General features: G+C 43.3%; 1 protein-coding gene across 5 annotated transcripts in view; it reads right to left on the bottom strand.

The window, feature by feature from the left end:
• Positions 1 to 16,807: 16,807 nt before the first annotated feature.
• The window catches only part of NFAT5 (nuclear factor of activated T cells 5), a 135,244-nt gene continuing 131,739 nt past the window's right edge, over positions 16,808 to 20,312 (bottom strand). For all 5 annotated transcript variants that reach the window (XM_084645139.1, XM_084645138.1, XM_084645142.1 and 2 more), the window contains one exon: positions 16,808 to 18,773. The gene's annotated coding sequence lies outside the window, so the exon portion shown is untranslated. The remainder of the gene's footprint in view (positions 18,774 to 20,312) is intronic.

Below are 20,312 nucleotides of genomic sequence, written 5' to 3'. Positions count from 1 at the left end.
AGCCATTCAACTTGGGAGAAACCTACAGGTGAGGGCTCTTGGGGTCCTCAGAGTGACGTCCCAGGAAACCGCTGGTGGGTTTTTAGGCTCTAACAGGAGTAGCTGCGTGAAATGTTCTCCCCCTGCATTGGCAGAGCTTTGACTCTGCACCCGAGAATCAGTTCACTCTGCAAATGAGCAATAGGAGACAAATGGCTGGTGTGTGTGTGTGGAGTAGCTAGGAGGGCAGTGAGGGAGAACAGACCCCAGGGCTCAGCCGACCAGCTAGAGGAAAAAGTCTGACCAAACTCGCAGTGCGGCTGGCACAAAGCAAGTTCTCTCTTTCTGCATGTCAGCTCAGAGCGGGGCCTGGCTGGCTTTTCCCAGCCCCAGTAGCCACATGTGGCCTTGGTAGGATATTTTCTTTTGCATTCAATATTCTAATCCCAGTGGACCCAAAGGAACCTTTTCTTCCCCACTCAGAGACCGAGTTTGATAGAGTTAGAGATGGCAGTTGACTGAACTTGAAAAAGGGCCCCTTTACCCCACCCAACCTGCAACTGTACACGATGGGAGGAGAGGCACATCTCAGGGAATACCCAGCCTTTGATCAAAAAGGGGGGGAGGGGAGAGGCACCTGACAGCAAAGATGATCTGAACCTAGCACTGCCCCCTTCAGGGCTCTGCCTGAGTCCTCACTACGTTCATATAAATTCTGTATAAATCTGCTTAATTGTGGTGAACTGCAAACATTTGATTCAGCACTAACTGGTCCCAGTGAGGAATGAACAGTCAGAGGGTTGCAGGCTGGAGCACTTATGATACAGGGGTTGGTTGTTTCAAGGTTTTGTTAGTACAAAACCCTCCCGGCCCTCTTCACTGTAGAGGGCTAAAGCTTCTGACTAACTCCCTGCCTGCTCCAGACAGTATCCTGAGCACTCAGCACATGCGTGGGGGAGACAGTCCTGCCCAGCCAACAGGAAAAGGGCTGTGTCCCTTGGTCTCCCCCCCCGGGCACTCAGAACAATCGGTTAAACCCCAACTTAGTTGTGAATTGCACATGACGTACTGCAGATGCATCCTCTGACTCTCACTCTTGCTGTTTCCTGGACAAAATCAAATATGGTGTTAGTTTAATGTCTGAGCAATCCCTGCTGCAATGTGCCTGCAGGGGGGCAGACTCACTCCACTGCTCTATTTTCTCTGGTCTTAGTTTGTTTGAAAATTTTACCCAGCATAAACAAAAGCAACCAGAGGTGCAGCACTCTGGCTCCTGAGTTAGTCCTGTGCCTCTGACAGTGCCACGTGCTGCTATTCATCCCACCAAGGGCAGGTTTTGTTACATGTGGAACCCACTGGTGGAATGAGGCTGTCTTGTCACCCATGCAGAATGGCTGGCAGCGTGGGGGTGGCTGGTGGACACAGCCCTGGAAAAGCAGGAAATGCTGGACACTTGAGGCACTTCGGCTCTTTCCAAGGTGACAGAGGCCACAGCTCGCTCAGGGATTTTCCTTAGTTTCCAAATCATTGAAGGCCAGGGGGGCATTTTTCTTTAACAAATCAAAAGGCCCATGAAACTGGACTGCAGATGAGGTAAATCACCAGGCTCATCCAAAATAAACCCAAGCACCAGACCCCGAGGGAATAGAGACCTGAGATGCCACATGCTTCTGGGGGCGATAATGCAACAAGAACAAAGGTCTGACTTTTCTCTGGAGAAAGGAGAATCGAATCCTTTCCCCCTGCACAGCTTCTTCCAGACCCTAAGTTGTGGCTGCTGCTGCAGTACTGAGACTTGCAGCAGAGAAAGGAGGGGCCACAGCACCCATGGCCGCTCGTCTGCCTCCCTGCATGAGCACTTATTCAGACGCTGCAGTGGCCCCAGGGGGTTAATGCAAACTTCCCACTGCTCCCTTGCTCCATGACTGCAGCAGGAGAGTTGAATGATTGTGTCCTTCTGCAGCACTTTACAAATATTACAAAATGGCAGGTCACAGGACCCTCAGGACACAGGTAAGTCATAGCCCATTTTACAGGTATTCAGAGTCACAGCAAGTCACAGACCAAGTACCAAGCAGTGAGCACAGCGCAGCTTTTGAGAGTTCCATTTGGATCACTTGACACTCCGCTCAAAGGCCCTGCTACAGGCAGCCTTGCAGCGTAGACTCATTGCCAGAGCTCCTCAGTGCCACTCCAGCGCCAGGAGGAGGAGCCTGCCTGAAAGCAACACCAGGGACTTTCATGGAGGAACAAGAGCTTGAAGTACTGGGATGACTCTGTAGCGATGGGAAATGTCCAGTGAAAGAAGTCAGCAGCTCCAAAACTGACAAATGACCTGAGCCTCTCCTGTGAGGACAGGAACGAACCAAGCATAGGGCTTGTTGGTGCCCATCCAAGAACCCATGGTGGTATAAGAGAGAGAGAGAGACAGAGAGAGAGAACACAGAGACTGTGGATTGTCAGTTTCCAACGCGCTCAGCAGCAGCCCTTGCAGGGCCTGAAAACCAAGGAATAAGCTACAAAGTGCACAACACTTCTCATAAGTCTCACCTGGAGATCATGGCTGAAGGCCAAACACAGGGACTCTATTCTTTAAAGCTACCTGGCAATGTAAAAGAGGAGAAAAGAAGCCCCATAACATTATTCTACCCCCTACAATATTTACATATTCAGCTGAGAGGGCAAGCACTTTGTGTGTCAAGTCCTGGAAGCGGCAAGGCACTCAAGAAAGGGAAGGGACAGGAGGAGAAGGGCTAGATAGTGATGGGTTCTGAGATCAGTGCAGCTACATGTGTTTTTAAAGTGGCACTGGAAGGCCATGGTATGAGTCACTGGGAGCTTTGCAAGTTCCCCTTTATGGGGACAGTGCCAGTGCAAAAGGATTAGTAGCTATTTTCAGCCACCAGTCCCTGCAGAATGAAAGAAATTTGCAGCAGAATGCTGGAGAGGATCCCATCGTTTAGGGCATCATTTTCCTACCATCTGGGATTATTCCACAATGAAAAGCACCTAGTCAGATAGAGAATTGATACCAGAGTCATTTCCAGGGTATATCCCCCAAATTCCTATTACCGTGGGGTTAGGAAAGCGACCTGATTTACTGAAATGAAACTGACATACTAGTTTAGAATTCTTGTGGCTACAGCTAATAAATCTACTTCATCACTAGGGTTGTGAAACAAATGTCAGCTACAGAACTGTGGCGGGTCAGAATCAAGAATTGAGAAATTGAACGATTTACCATTTATATTAGAAAAACAATCGAGCTCTTTGAGAAAAGCTGGGTCAAAATGGGATGAACTGAAAAATAAATGTATATACATATTTTAACGAGTTTAACTTTGACTCATAACCTCTGAGACAAACAGTGTAAGTGGGAATACAGACCTTGCATACAATTTAAAATGTTATGTTTCAAGCGTGTTTCACCTCGATAGGAACTTCTTTATCAAGATAAAGATTCTAGAGATAAGCTGTTTGATTTACAGCCCGATTCCAAAAGGGAAAGATGACTGTAAATGCCTTGTTTGGAGAAGAAATTGGAGGTTGTCAAGGTTCCTTCCCCACTCTGAACTCTGGGGTACAGATGTGGGGACCTGCATGAAAACCCCCCAAGCTTATTTTTACCAGCTTAGGTTAAAACTTCCCCAAGGTACAAACTATTTTACCTTTTGTCCCTGGACCTTATTGCTGCCACCACCAAGTGTCTAACAAAAATAACAGGGAAAGAGCCGGCTTGGAAACGTCTTTCTCCCCAAAATCCCCCCAAGCCCTACACCCCCTCTCCTGGCTTGATTAAAATCCTCACCAATTTGCAAAGCTGAACACAGATCCAAACCCCTGGATCTTAAGAACAATGAAAAAGCAATCAGGTTCTTAAAAGAAGAATTTTAATTAAAGAAAAAGAATCACCTCTGTAAAATCAGGATGGTAAATACCTTACAGGGTAATCAGATTCAAAACAGAGAATCCCTCTCAGCAAAACCTTAAGTTACAAAAAGACACAAAAACCGGAATATACATTCCATTCAGCACAACTTATTTTATCAGCCATTTAAACAAAACAGAATCTAACGCATATCTAACTAGATTGCTTACGGACTCTTTACAGGAGTTCTGACCTGCATTCCTGCTCTGGTCCCGGCAAAAGCAACACACAGACAGAGAGAACCTTTGTTTCTCCTCCCCCCGCCCTGCCCCCAGCTTTGAAAGTATTTTGTCTCCTCATTGGTCATTTTGGTCAGGTGCCAGCGAGGTTATCTTAGCTTCTTAATCCTTTACAGATGAAACGATTTTTCCTCTGGCCAGGAGGGATTTAAACGTGTTTACCCTTCCCTTTACTATTATGACAGAGGTGATAAAGCTGATAATTAAGTTTATTTTTAATGTTGCTGCTGGATGGATGTTGTGATTGGTTTTTTAAAATAATCTGTTTTTATAGGATTTCTTTCATATTGAATGTTCGGTAACATTATTTTAAGCCCTTTCACCCAGTTAAGGCCATGCCAGTTTCTTCCAAAGTCGCCTCATGAATCTGGAGTTTGGGTTTTTTTGGGGAGGGTTGGGGGGAGTTACAGACATCAGTCACACTATGCAAAATATTGAATATGTGGGAGTAAGGGGCTTGGTGGCAGGGCTGGGAGGACCTAGGCAGCCACTAGAGGACGCGGGCTAGATTGGGGCAGTGTGGGAATTGGAGGTGGGCAGATTTCAGAATTGGGAAGGGGGCCCCTAACATGTTCTTGCATGAGGACCCTCTGGGGCTGTGTTATGCCACTGGCCAGCAGCCCTAACTTCAGAAGTACTTTTCTTGAACTGCTTTAATGACTGCAGTGGTAAGAAAAGCTTTAGCATAAAATTGTTCATTTTACTCATTTCAAGGATGATGACGTGATTAGTGAGAACATTTTAACTATGAATTATATATAGGAAGAAGGATCTACAAAGCATTTTTTAACGTTTCAGCATCTCCCTTTAATAGTGTTGTGTGTTCCTCCCACCAGGGGAAGGGGACAGTTCCTTATTCTGCATCAACAGACTTCACCTTTTGAAAAACACTCAGTCTTAGAGCTTCAACCTTATCTAAGGGAAAGTGCTTCTAGTTTGGTTAATCTAATCACTAAATGGTTTGAAATACCCCAAATCAAAACCACAACCCATCTTACAAGACACTGGAAAATCTCAGATTTCCAATGATTTTAAAAGAAAACCCAGTTCTTTTAGTCCAACATTCCAGCTTGTCAACACGAGAGCTTCCTGTCTCATGGTATTTCAAGGTAGCAATTGAAATCTTATTGTGTGCACTATGGATTAAATACATCCTTTGAGATTGCAAAGTAAAGACAATTCAAATCCACATGGGGCCAAGCTGACAGCTGCTGACCAATGTAGACATCTTGAGTTGTAGGCTCCCCTCTCCAAGCTGGTGCTGTGAAGACAGTTCTTGGGCTTGGTGAAGAACTTGTGTACCCCCTAGCCAGATGCTTTACAGATGATACAGTTATTTAGGTTAATCAAGACTAGAGGAGACTGAGGAACTCTGGAGAGACCTAGCAAAACGAGGTGATTGAATTTCATCTGCTATCATTCTGCCCAGTGTTGACAAATGTATGCAGACACTTGTGGAAGGAATACCCCTGGCAGAAGGATTACATAACAAAAGCATGAATGGTTAGACAGTCAGTCAGGGTCTCATGTTCACCCGTTCAAAATACGGGAACAAGGGATACTCAGTCAAAGTGAAAGGCAGCAAGTTAATACCACTGATAAAAGGAAACACTTTCCCTCCCAACCCTACCATGAATAATCAACCTGTGGAACTCCTTGCCGTAATGTATCATTGACGTCAAGGGCTTAAAAGGATTCTACAAAAGATCAGAAGTTTCTATGGCTAACATGGAAACATACAATTACATTACGGAGGACAATTTTATAGAAGTTCTAAACCTCATGTTTCTGGGTAAAAGGCTAAATCAATCACTAGCAGGATTGTCAACTCCTGCAATTTTATCATGAATCTAGCAATATTTTGTGCTTTTTAATCCAGCTTGTAGAATCCTATAATTGAGAATCTCAGTTTTTGTTATTTAAAAAGGTAAATTTCTGTTCCTCATGGATGCAGAGGAAAACTTGAAAATGTGACTTGAGTGAACCCTGAAGGCTCTGAAATCAAAAGGCAACCTCCCCTTTTTCAAAATAATACTGGGGGTCCAGACTCATTTTGGAAGGGTGTGGCAACACTGCAGTAGGCAGCATAGCTCACGACGTTGAAGGCCGGAAGGAACCATCAGATTGTTTCATGTGCCCTCCTGTATAACACAGGCCATTACTTTTCACCCAGTTACCCCATATTGAGCTCAGTAACTTGTGTTTGGCTAAAGCCTCACCTCCAGAAAGGCGTCTGGTCTCAATGGACGACATCAAGAGGGTGAATCCACCATTTCTCTTGGGAGTTTGTTGCAGTGGCTAATCACCCTCACCATTAAAAAATTGTGCCTTATCTGTAATTTGAATTTGTCTGGCTTCAGCATCCAGACATTGGTTCTTGGTCTGCTTCTCACTATTATATTAAGCGGCCCTTAAGTACCTGGTATTTTCTCTAATAAGGTTCTTAGACACTAATCAATTCACCTCTCAATCTTCTTTTTGACAAGCTAAACATACCGAGCTCTAAGCCTCTCACTGCAAGGCATTTTCTTCAGCCCTTCAGTCATTTTTTGTGTGGCTCTTTTCTACGCCCTCTCCAATTTTCCAACAGCCTTTTTAAAATGTGGACGCTAGAACTGTACACAGCATTAGAATATTGGTCTCACTAATGCCATTTTCACAGGTTAAATCACCTTCCTAATCACTATTCCCTGTTTATACATCTAAGGATCACATTAACCCTTTTTGCCACAGCACCAGACTGGGAGCTTCCTGGTCAGTTGCTTGTCCACTATGGGTATGCCTACACTGGAATTAGATATGCACACCTGTCTCAGGCTTACAGGGCTCAGGCTGTGGGGCTGTTTAACTGTACTGTAGACTTCTGGGCTCAGGCTGCAGCCCAAGTGCTGGGACTTAGAGCCTGGACTCCAGCCTGAGCTCAGACATTGACACTGCAATTAAACAGCCCCGTGAGCTCCAGTCAGCTGGCACAGGTCAGCTGCGGGTGTCTAACTGTAGTGTAGACATACCTCGTGAATCCTAAATCCTTTCAGTCACTGCTTTCTAGGCTACAGGCCTCCATTCTGTTGGTACGTCCTGCATTCCTTGTTCCTAGATCAGTGGTTTTCAACCTTTGGTCCGTGGACACATGGGGGTCCACAGACTATGTCTAAGGAGTCTGTGAAAGGCTGTACTTACCATAGAAGAGTGGTTTTCAACCTATAGCCTGTGGACCCCGGGGGTCTGTAGACGATGTCTAAGATTCCCAAAGGGGTCTGCACTGCCGTTTGAAATTTTTTAGGGGTCCACAAACGAAAAAAGGTTAAAAACCACAGTCCTAGATTTATAAATGTGCAAGTGGCTGTATTAAAAACACAGTTTGAATGGACCCAGATTGCGAAATAATCCAGATAGCTAGGTATGACTGCCCTGTCTTCAACACTATTTACCACTCTGACAATCTGGGTCACCTGCAAACATCATCAGCCGTGAGCGTCTGTTTCTTCTGGGTCATTGTTGGAAACGTTGGAGAGCCTCATCCCAGAGCCGATCCCTCCTGGACCCCACTGGAAACTCCCCGGTTCAATGGCAATGCCCTGCGGACAGCTGCTTGCTGATACCTGTCGCTAGCCAGCTCTTCATCCAGTTCATCGTGCTAATGTTTTCATCAGACTGTTGTGTGGTATTAAGTCAAACACCTTACAAAAGCATAACCACTTTACCTCTGTGCAGGTGCCGTTATCAACCAAACTGGTTACCTCAAAGAGTTAGATCAGATTTGTTTGACGAGACCTATTTTCAATAAAATCATGTTGATGTCAGAAATTACACTCCTAGCCTTTAATTCCTAATCAGTTGAATCCTGTATCACCTTGTCCAGAATTGACATCTAGCTAACCATCTTAGAATTACTTAAGAATTACCCTATAGACAGATTAACCATAGTTGTCCACTATGGAGGTTTCTTGCACCTTCCTCTTAAACATCTGGTATTGGACACTGTCAAAGAGGATACTGGACCAGATTAATATAGCAATTTTCATGACCCTATAAATGCAAATGCCATGGCCCGAGCAGCAAGGAGATTTCTGCCTCTGTAAGACCACTCTGGAGTTGGGAGAACCAGTTATGAGGTCAAAAGGAATCACTAAAACCCCTGGGAAAGCTGCAAAGAGTATTTGCTTGTGTAACAATTCCTACAAGGGTGCCTGAGCAGGATACCAGCCTGGACTCAGTCTCCCCTGTGTCAGCACCAAGCCATAAGGCTACCATCACCAGCCAGCCAAATTTATTAAGTACTTACAGTAGCTGCTTTTTTCACTGGGGCACGAGAGAAGCTGCCTTTGAAAGAACATGACAGGAGTTCACGCTGCAAAATGAAAACTTTCAATGTTTTATTCTTGACTGCAGCTGTTTACAGAAATATAGTTGCGAGTATACAAATGTCCCAATAGAAGCAAAATATTTATTTTTATTTTAATATTCAACAAGTTATCACAGGATAGCTAAAAACATAGATGCAAATGAAATCTCCCCTCATAGAATAAACTGAAAACACCTGGTATCAGTGCTCTGAAGATCCCAACTACAAAAGCCATATACACAGAAATGCACAAAAGGAATATCTGGTGCTACTTTCACATTGCAGGACAACAGAAAAGATAGCTCAGTGGTGATCTGTGCACTCCAACAAAAACATGGCAGAAAGGCAGATAAACCACTCCAGAAAGAAAGGACACAAGCATGTTGAGTTTATGCAGAGAACAACAACAGAGGTAGAAGGCTCTAATTTGAAGCTTTTGGAGCTTACCCATTAAAAATAGTGAGCTGTATGGGGACAAACCTCAAAAACTCTTTATATCAAATAGTAATCAGCACAGAAAAGCTTCAGGTTGGTAATGGTCCTTTTAATAGGACACAGGGGCATGATCCCAATCCCATAACATCCAGAAATGCTGCATTTTTTCCCTGAAATGGGACTAACACCACATAGGACTAACCTGCTCAGAATACTACCTCCTGCCTAGATGGAGCACACGCAGGAAGTGGACACTCTGGACCAGACCCTAAGCTACTGTAAATTCCTCTGGCTCCAAGGACTTCAATGATGCTATGCCAATTTGCACCAGCTGAGGATCTGTCCCTCTCCTGGCTTGGAGACCAGAACAAGTCTGGTGGCTGGGTTTCACACCTGTTAGGCATCTGAACCAAGCACTTGTCAAGGGAGGATGAATGAGAATTCAGCAGCTGGAAGGAAGAGCACTGATATGCTTATGCTGGTTTGAATGAGATGTGCATTTTGTGGGACAATTTCCCAGCCAGGAGGAGCACAACTGCGGAAGGGAGTGTTTCTAAGGTACAGCAGGAGGAAGGTCAGGACCAGGTAAGTGCTCAGCATTAAGGGAAAAGAGGGAAGTCAGGGCATCGGTCTTGGACACTGCAAGGGAGCGAGCAGAGGTGGTTTGAATCAAACATGCCAGAATCGTAATGTCTGGGGATTAACTGACTGTCAAATTAGAATGCACCAGGAAAAGCTGTGGGAGCAAAATACATTGCTCTTCATTTCTGTCAAGAACCGACATTCCCGTTAAGAGTTTAATCTCTTCCTAAGTCTTCAACAAGTAAGTACTGGCAAGTCCAGTGCTCCCCATACAGCAAGATACCACTGGGGAGAACTTACTCGTCAGACTGCTTCAATAAATAAACCTTATTGGTTAAAACCTTATAACAAAATTCAGCAACCCTTGGTTTTTGATCACCTTTCCTTAGGTGCAAAAAAAATCAGAAAAAGTAGAACCGGAAGGCGCTACACAGGTAGGTCTAGGTCCTTGGTTTAAGCCCAGTCCCGCTCAGTAATGGGGTAAAAATCTTTGCCATTTGACAGACGTTTGGTAACCCCTGTTGAAAGTGGATTACTTTTATCAGTCCAGCTCCTAGCTAGTCCCTACCACAAACCCCACCAGGGTGTCCTTGGCACTATCTGGTAGCCTCTGCTGAGAAGCCTGGGAAACTGAGTCCTGAGAAGTGGCCCCTCCTGAAAAGGAGTGAGGCAAATTGGCAAAGAGAAGTGTGTGGGAAACGTACTGCTGTTGCCCTTGCTGAACCCATCCAGGGGACTGCGATTTCCTGGCCTGCCAGTTCGCACATTTCACAAAACATCAAATTCACTAAAGGTTAATAAAACTCTATAGAAAAATAGAAAAGCACAGGGATGTTTCAAACAGTCATTTCACCTTAATCCCATGGATTTTAGTGAATTGCTGAAAAGTACATATTTCTGGGATAATACTTATTATTACACTACTAATCCCTCCCCACTCATACAGTATTTACACATTTATATAGCTATTACTGATCTATTGAAGAGAGTTAGAGAAACAAGTGCACACTAAGGACAACTATGTTCTTTGAAAGTTATAAAAACGTTACTATAACAGTCTTTATGCATTTATATAATAAACTCAATGGTATAGTGATGGTTTGCAGTGTTGTTGTCAGCATGTTGGTCCCAGGATATGAGACACACAAGGTGGTGTGATGAGGTAATCTCTTTTATTGGACCAGCTTCTTCTTTTATTGTCCAACAACGGAAGTTTGTCCAATAAAAGATATGACCTCACCCACCTTGTCTCTTTGGCATATCATCTGATTCCAACTATATACATATGTACAAGTCAAGGATTTTTATGCACAATATATTTACATATATACAAGAAATTATATAAGGGAAAAAAGACTTTTCTACATTCTCTCTCAAAAGCACAGACTAAATTGGAGAATTTTATATGTACATTTTCCCCAGATTTTCTCTGCTGTGCCGTATCTTTTATTGTCTCTAAGTAGTGTATATCACATATCAAGTAAAGAGTTCATGAAGTCTGGCTCTTAGTAGGCAACTATTTGTACACAAATGTATACATTTGCACACATAACTGACGGTTTGCACACACCATTACCAGAACTGCAAGGGTGAATATTTTTGCATGTAGAATTATCAAGATCTGTCCCAAAAGACTCATCAAAATTCTACACTCAAGAGCCTTACAATATGCTCTTGACTATCAATCCAGCTAGCTTTTAAACATCTCAAATAATGGGTCTTCCACCACTCTCTTTGCAAGACTATTCCACAGAAACAGATCTCTCACTGGGATAATTCTTTCTTCTCCCAGTGGTCAGATTAAATTTCCCTTTTCTCACTTTCAACCTACAGTTCCAAGTTCAGAGAACACTAAGCAATTCCTCACCATGCTTGATGCTTCCACTGTTCAGATAAATACTTGTATAGACAGAGCTCTGCAAATGGGTACATAGTTTGAATAGACAGCCTGATAATTGTTAAGTAATAGAGCAATGTGTGAGATACAATTGAAAATAAAATTCTGTAATTAAATTTCTTTTTCTTCTGTGCATTGTTATTGTAGCCATATTAGTCCCAGGATATGAGAGAGACAAAGTGGGTGAGGTAATATATTTACTGGACCAATTTCTGTTGGTGAGACAAGCTTTTGACCTACACAGAGCTCTTCCCCAGATCTGGGAAGAGAACTCAAGAGTTTCACAGCTAAATACAAGGTTGAGTAGCTAGTTTAGCATAAGTAGTGTAAGGGACCATTCAAGGTGAAGTGGCCCATTAACACTCAGCAAAATTATGAATTTAAGTTCCCAGGCCTACCAGTCCTCATCAAAGGAAATCTGCACATTGTAAACAGATGAGCCTGGGAGCTTAAATACATAACTTTGCTGGACACTAAAAATCATGGTCTTAACAGAGACACTGGATTTATGGCTTATTACAACAATCTGTAACACACTAACTCCCCTTTTTGTCCTATGACTAAAGGGGTGTTAACGGGCCCCTTCACCTTGAATGGCCCGTTAGAATATATAACTACTTACACTAAAAAGAACAGGAGGACTTGTGGCACCTTAGAGACTAACAAATTTATTAGAGCATAAGCTTTTGTGGGCTACAGCCCACTTCATCGGATGCACAGAATGGAACATATAGTAAGAAGGTTTCAGAGTAGCAGCCGTGTTAGTCTGTATCCGCAAAAAGAAAAGGAGGACTTGTGGCACTAGTCTCTAAGGTGCCACAAGTCCTCCTTTTCTTCTATATAGTAAGAAGCTATACACACACACAGAAAAGGTGGAAGTTGACATACAAACTGTAAGAGGCTAATTAAGATGAGCTATTATCAGCAGGAGAAAAAAACTTTTGTAGTGATAATCAAGATGGCCCATTTAGACAATTGACAAGAAGGTGTGAGGATACTTAACAAGGGGAAATAGATTCAATATGTGTAATGACCCAGCCACTCCCAGTCTCTATTCAAACCCAAATTAATAGTACCTAGTTTGCATATTAATTCAAGCTTTGCAGTTTCTGGTTGGAGTCTGTTTTTGAAGCTTTTCTGTTGCAAAATTGCCACCCTTAAATCTTTTACTGAGTGGCCAGAGAGGATGATGTGTTCTCCTACCGGTTTTTGAATGTTATGATTCCTGACGTCAGACTTGTGTCCATTTATTCTTTTGCCTAGAGACTGTCCGGTTTGGCCAATGTGCATGGCAGAGGGGCATTGCTGGCACATGATGGCATATATCACATTGGTAGATGTGTGGGTGAACGAGCCCCTGATGGCGTGGCTAATGGGATTAGGTCCTACGATGGAGTCACTTGAATAAATATGTGGACAGAGTTGGCATCGGGCTTTGTTGCAAGGATAGGTTCCTGGGTTAGTTTTTTTGTTGTGTGGTTACTGGAGAGTATTTGCTTCAGGTTGGGGGACTGTCTGTAAGCAAGGACTGGTCTGTCTCCCAATATCTGAGAGAGTGAAGGATCATTTTTCAGGATAGGTTGTAAATCTTTGATGATGCGTTGGAGAGGTTTTAGTTGGGGGCTGAAGGTGACAGCTAGTGGCGTTCTATTATATTCTTTGTTGGGCCTGTCCTGTAGTAGGTGACTTCTGGGTACTCTTCTGGCACTGTCAATATGTTTTTTCACTTCAGCAGATGCGTATTGTAGTTTTACGAATGCTCAATAGAGATCTTGTAGGTGTTTGTCTCTGTCTGAGGGGTTGGAGCAAATGCGGTTGTATCTTAGAGCTTGGCTGTAGACAATGGATCGTGTGGTGTGTCCTGGATGGAAGCTGGAGGCATGTAGGTAAGTATAGCGGTCAGTAGGTTTCCAGTATAGGGTGGTGTTTATGTGACCATCGCTTATTAGCACAGTAGTGTCCAGGAAATGGACCGCTTGTGTGGATTGGTCTCGGCTGAGGTTGATGGTGGGATGGAAATTGTTGAAATCATGGTGGAATTCCTCAAGGGCTTCTTTTCCATGGGTCCAGATGATGAAGATGTCATCAATGTAGCTCAGGTAGGGTAGGGGTATTAGGGGACAAGAGCTAAGGAAGCCTTGTTCTAAGTCAGCTTACTTATGCTAAACTATCTGTTTGTCCTGTTTTTAGCAGTGACACTCTAAGTACCTTTCCCAGACCTGAAGAACAGCTCTGTGTAGCTCAAAAGCTTGTCTCTCTCACCAACAGAAATTGGTCCAATAAAAGATGATCTCACCCCCATCTTGTTTCTATAATTTATAAAAGTTTGACCTTTTTGGGTGTTTAATTTCTTTATTCCAATGAAGAAATTTTATAACAAAGCATCTTTCCTGCTGCTCATATGGTTGTTTCGGCTACGTCAGAGAAAGGATTTGAGCTCCTGTGTGGTTTGTCCTTTCTGAAGGCTTTGGAAGGACAATCTTGGAGAATGAAAAATCTTACCAGAGCAACAGAATGAGACTTCTTTTTGGACAGTGTCCCCTAATCAAAGTCATAGCAGGAGCACTGGAAAACTCAAGGCTTATGTAGATTAGAAAAATGTACATCTGTGCAACTGGACATGCCAGTTCTGTGTAAGTATGCTGTCAAGATTGACAGACACTAACCTGTTTATTTTTTATTTAAATTGAGTATAAATAAAAAAAGGTGTCCATTCACAGGCTCTGAGCACACTGACAATAATGTAAAATTAGCCAAACAAAAGGCCTGGTGGTTAACTGTCTATTTTGGCCCAGCAAGGCTGAAATGACTTCTTGAATTGATTTTGTTGACAAAGAAAATAATAGTAGAGCATTTGGCTTGGATAACCATTGAAAGAGTAGAAGACAATTAGTGCCAACAAGTAGACTGGCCTGTGAAGTGGAAAGCGATGATGATCATCTCCTGCCATAGGAAATGTTTGGCTAATGCTTGTCTTAACTTTTTCTACAGCCTAAGTGTTATCCACCTACTTTATTCATCACTAAAGGAATAATAGTTTAACAGTTTCTTTTTATACAAGGGTGTTGTTTACATGGAGACAACATGACACAGGTAGAAGACATACTGACGTGGTAGCTAGCAGGGAGCATCTCCCTGGATATTAGTCAGTTATTAGGAAACAGGTGTGCAGTACACATCAGACATGCTGTAGAGACAACATCAGAAAAATGGGGTTTAGGAGAGTCAGGGAAGTTAATGGAGAAGTGACTTAAGCCTGGAGAATATAACCTAGTTTGAGGGAGAGAATGTGTGTGTGTGTTTTGTATTAAAGGTGGTTTAATAGAGAGTTCATGCAGGAGAAAAGCTCAAGAATCTTCTTAACTGTAAGGACAGTAGGACAATGGAACAAACTGCCTAGGGAAGCATGGAATCTCCATCACTGGAGGTTTTCAAAAAGAGGCTGGATAGCATCTGTCTTGGACGGTTTAGTCACAACAAATCCTGCATCTTGGCAGAGGGTTAGACAACATGACCTTTGAGGTCCCATATAACAATATGGTTCTATGAAAAAGAAACACTACACAGAAAATCCACCCTACAAATATAGTTCTACAGCTTTCCAGCTTCCATCCAGCACGTATAGCTATAAAACCATCTACTTCCATTGGTGAACATTGGCCTGACAGATATGAAAGCAAATTTCCTTTTGCAATAATGCTCCTAACATTTGATCTTTGGCAGTCTGGCTTCTTAAGTAATGTTCATCATAAGCAAGGGGTAATAATTAATGTCATTTTTTGACTACTCAAGATGCACATATTTTCATTTACCTTAAATAATATCTAACTTTTCAAACCAAACTGGATTTGATTCCCCTGCCTCTCAATAACTCTACAGGCAATCCACTTTGTGTGCTTTTCCTCTAATACCCATACTGATGCAGACATATTATGGAATAAATAAGTTGGGGGTAAAAGAAAAAACAAAGGATAAGCTCCAAAAGTAAATGTCAACTATTGAAATCAAAACAGTGCCTGAGCAGGGCTCTGAAGGAACAAAGATGTGGTTCACATTATTTTTAGGTCCTTCTGCCATGAAACAACTTCTGTAAGCGGTTTCCTAGGCCTTTGCTGGCTCATTGAACCTCTCTCTTTATCCTCTGTAACAACTGTTTGAAAGCAGCAGCAAGAGCACTTGTCAACCACTGAGCAAACCCTTCATTCAGAAGACAAATACTTTTTGTAACCAAATCACATGTTCAAAATGTTATACATTTAACATTGACCTAAAACAGACAGTAAATTTGACAAAAAAGAAAATATAGATAATGTCGTTATTTGAATATGGTAGCACAGCCCTTGTAATCAACAATCTAAAAATATGCACACATTTAAACATTCCCCCCACAGTGGGAATTGTAGCAGTCCTGGTAAAAGGTTCTATTTTGGACACCAATTTTATTAAATGAAGAACTGGTCCCTGGTTTCTTGGCACCGACCAACAACATTTCATCATGAGGATGCTCTCCTTCAAAAGAACAAAAAACAAAACAAACAGCACACAAGTCAGTTTATCATCCTCATCACCTCATTCTGCCCACTGTTGGCCTACGCAGCCATCAAGGTATCACCAAAAATCCTCGTTCTGGGACTTAGTGTGAACAAGCTGCTCTTGCAGAAGCCACCAGTTTCTTACAAACGGATTACAAAAGGATGGTGTATTCAATCCGATGCTGTGCAGAACCCTTCTATTCATCCTCAGACAGCGCTCATTCAGTGCTGACAGGCTGCTCTTTCATGTCCTGAACCATAACAAAGGATTTTATTTTACTTTTTTCCATAGCAGGAGAAAAATTACCGGAAGAAAAGCGTATGGTTCAGAGCTAAAAAGCAGCTCTGGACATTATGAAGTCGAGAAAATTTTCTTTAACATGATTATAATTTCAAACATTTTAGTGTAATTATAAATTAAAAGATCCAACACAAAGGAGCTAATAAAATATTAAATAGACAGTGACAGAGTAAAAGCTGAATGGCTCATTCTGAATGAAAGCCCATCAGACAGTTGTCTAAATGGGTTTCCTTACTACATCCCACTGCTGTGTGACAGACACAAACACACACTGAAGTTGTCCAGAGCCAACGGGAACAATACATTGCCAGATGGAATGGCCCAAGATGAACAAACTATTTATGTTGCAAAAAGTACTTAAATACTGAGTAAAGACATAACAAACCCCACCCTCACCCCCACCATTATCAGACGCCACGTTGTGGTAGAACATCAGACAAACTCACAAATTTACCACAAAAATGTGTGGCAAAAAGAATATTTTATATATATGTATATATATAAATTTTTATATTTATGCCATTGTACTCACTCAGTACAAATAGCAAAATAGTATACCATTTCCTAAATACAAAATATAGCTTTCCAAAAAAATGAAACACACATTAGATATAAACCATCCAAAACTTGAACGATTGAAAACTGTATTCAAAATTAAATGACCCAGAGCAGGTCTCTTTCTGAAAAGTTCCCTTCATATCGGCAAGAAGCCTTACTACTGAAAACGTAATTCAATGCCTCTCAATGAGAGAGAGAGAGAGAGACAGACAGACACACACACACACAAAAAGAGAAAATGAACATTGTGACAGATTTTGACACACGGGAAAAACCGTTAAAACCAAAGAACATCTCTACATGGCTCAACTAGGTGCACAAGTTAGAAAAAACACGCAGTAAACAGACTAGGGTAACTTGAAAACCATTTACAGGATACTCTCCATTACTTAAAATAACCAAAATGAAAAGTGACAGGATACCAATTATGCTACACCAAGGCATAGTAGCCACGCATGACAGCTGTTTGGCTCTAACCTGCATTAACATCTTTCTACAGGAAGGAGAGGGAAAAGACTAAAGAAAACGTCTGCCTGAGGTTATTGTGAGGCACCACATCTCTCTTGAGCTAGTCGGATCATCTGAAAGAATCCACATGCCTCACACTACAACTGCATGGCCTAGAGTGGGTTATTCTTAGATACTGTAAAACATGAGTAAATTGTTTTTAATTAATGTATGACCCCAGAGAGGCTACAACTCATGGGGACTGCTAGTAAAATGGATGCTTCAAACCTGCAATGAACCAAGAATGCTACAAAGATGCAGCAGCTCAGCTTGAAGTGATGTTTTAAAGAATGATTAAAAAACATGCTGTTTGCACCCATATGGGATAAAGTTTAAGACTTTATATCAGCAACAACAGGGAAAAGTAGGGTTTCTCTAGGATTCAGGAAGTTTGGGGGATGGAGACAAAACCAGCATTTTCTCACGCCCTCAAACCCTGGTGACATATAAAGATGCAGCCACTGGCTTGGCACTTTGCTACCACAGTGAGAGGTGCCTTGGACACCTAAGAGTTACTTCAGTTTCTAAAACCAGCAGGATATTTGTATTTGCTTAGGAAACAAATATAAAATTAGGGGGAGGGATGAAGAGCATGGAAAGAATGAAAGAGGGCAGCCTGGCATGAGAAAGCATAATGTTCAAGTTCTAATCTATGCCAAAACAGTGAGAGGCATGAAGCAGTTGTTTCCTCAGCTAGGCAGATTGCGCTCTTCAGTTCAAGGGATTTTAGAACACAATTTACTGTGACTTTCCCCTTCATTTTGATAGAGCCACCTAATTCTTACTCTATGCAGTTTATATCTAAAATCATCAGTACAGAAAAAAACCTGTTAATCACACCCTCAGATGGGAAGCACCCACATCTCTCTGGCTGCTCCTAGAGTTGTAGCAGATTTTCTGATTGTATATTATATATATCACCACCACCTGCTGCGAACAACACACCCCTGCAATGGTCCTTCAGCTCGACTGGAAAAACTGCAATTCCTTCACTGACTGACAGCTATGCCATGAATCACAATGCGAGTTAGGGCACATGATGTTCCTGCTTCACAAGCTTTCCTACTCAACAGAGGTGTTGTGAAGGAGGAAGGGAAGAAAGAAAAAGTAAACATGATAACGTGTTATTTTCTAACAATAATAGCTGAGCAGTCATGCTTTGAATTAAAACAGCAGCCCATTAACTAATGGGGCCTAGGAAGGTGGTTAACAGTCCAGTTCCACCCCCTGTAACACAAAGCACAGCTTTTCAGCCATTATTGGCTTCAGGTGTCTCAAATGCTATCATTATAGCCTCAATTGCTAGACACTGCAGTAGGCAGCAAATGTGCTCTTTAGAAAAGAGAGTGAAGTTTTACATATTTGCTTGGGTACAGGCCATTCTTTAACAGAACAGTTCAGCTCCATACACCCTAATCCAGAGCCACAAGGTCTGAGAGGATCTTGGAAATCTTTTCCTTCACAGAATTTCTGAAATTAAAAACAAAACAGAGTTAGGCATAACTAGTGAAGTCTCATCTTTCATGTAGCTCCTTAATTTGAAAGCTCTTTACAAATTACAGAAACAAGTCTACACCCAGTGCCAAAATGCAGCCATCTTTTGGGACAGAATATGACAACTATCTTGCAGTTTACAACATCATTACGAAACAGTTTAGCTCAGAAAGTGAAGAGCACAGCACGCAATTGAAACTTCAGGTTTTTCTGGGAGGCAGAACATCATTACAAAAGGTGGATATAGTCAGACGGTGTGGCTATACCTGAATTGAAGAGCCCATATATATTTAATACTCATGCATGAGCAGAGCTTTACCTCTGATGTGGGGGGAAAAGGCACCTTCCAGCAATAGACACTTCCTAGCTCCGTGCTGTTGTATTGGCTCAGTTCTAACAATGATTCAGCAAGTGGTGCCTGTTCAATAAACACCATTTCCTGCAACGCCTGGCCCTCATGCAAACTACTTCAGCAGGATGGGAAGGGCTTTGAAGACTATGGACTGAAGTGGCGTCTAATGCATCCACAATAAACCCAAAAAGTTTTACCTAAAGCCAGATTTGGTGACAGTTCTCAGAGATGCCAGGTCAGGCTGAAAGTGACCCATTTACCTTACCTTTGCCATTACAATGATTAGACTACAATGCCAGGTGACAGACCAACGAATGACCATTCAAGAACAAAACCCAAACTTGATCAATTATTTTCTACAGCTTCTGATCTCTTGATGAACAGCAATACTCACTACACTGGACTATTAAAAATTATACCAGGGGTTGGCAAACTGGGGCCAGCGGGCCACCTCTGGCCCCTCAGGACTTTGGATCTGGCCCACGGGATTGCCGCCCATGGTGCCACAGGCCCCACACTGCTCTCAGAAGCGGCTGGCACCGAGTCCCTGCAACCCGGGGGGGGAGGGGGAGGGAACGACACACGGCAGCAGAGGGCTCCATGCATTGCCCTTGCCTCCAGGCACTGCCCCCCGCAGCTCCCATTGGCTGGGAATGGAGAACCACGGCCAATGGGAGCTTCAGGGGAGGTACCTGGAGGCGCGGCAAAGGCAGCGCATGGAGCCCTGTGCCCCCCCTCCCCCAGGGGCCACGCAGGGACGTGGTGCCGGCTGCTTCCAGGAGCGACCCCGCATGGGGCCACGGCAGGCAGGGAGCCTGCCATGGCCCCAGTGCATGCTGCTGTCACCCCGGAGCCACTTTAGGTAAGCGGCGCTGGACTGGAGCCGGAACTCCTCCTACACCCCGCTCCCAACTCCCTGCCCTGAGCCTGGTCACACCCTGCACCCCAACCCCCTGCCCTGAGCCCCCTGCCACACCACACAACCATCCTGCACCCCAACACCCTGCACTGAGCCCCGCACCCTTCCTGCACCCCAACCCCCTGCCCTGAGCTCCTTCCCACAGTCCGCACCCCTCCTCCGCCCCAATCCCTTGCCCTGAGCCCATTCCTGCACACCACAACCCCTCGCACACCCCGCACTCCCTCCTGCACCCCAACCCCCT

Source organism: Lepidochelys olivacea, assembly GCF_965140295.1.
Source record: "Lepidochelys olivacea isolate rLepOli2 genome assembly, chromosome: 12".
NCBI lineage: Eukaryota > Metazoa > Chordata > Testudines > Cheloniidae > Lepidochelys > Lepidochelys olivacea.
The sequence above is the reverse complement of the archived record's forward strand: the minus strand, read 5'-3'. Positions and strand labels throughout refer to the sequence as shown.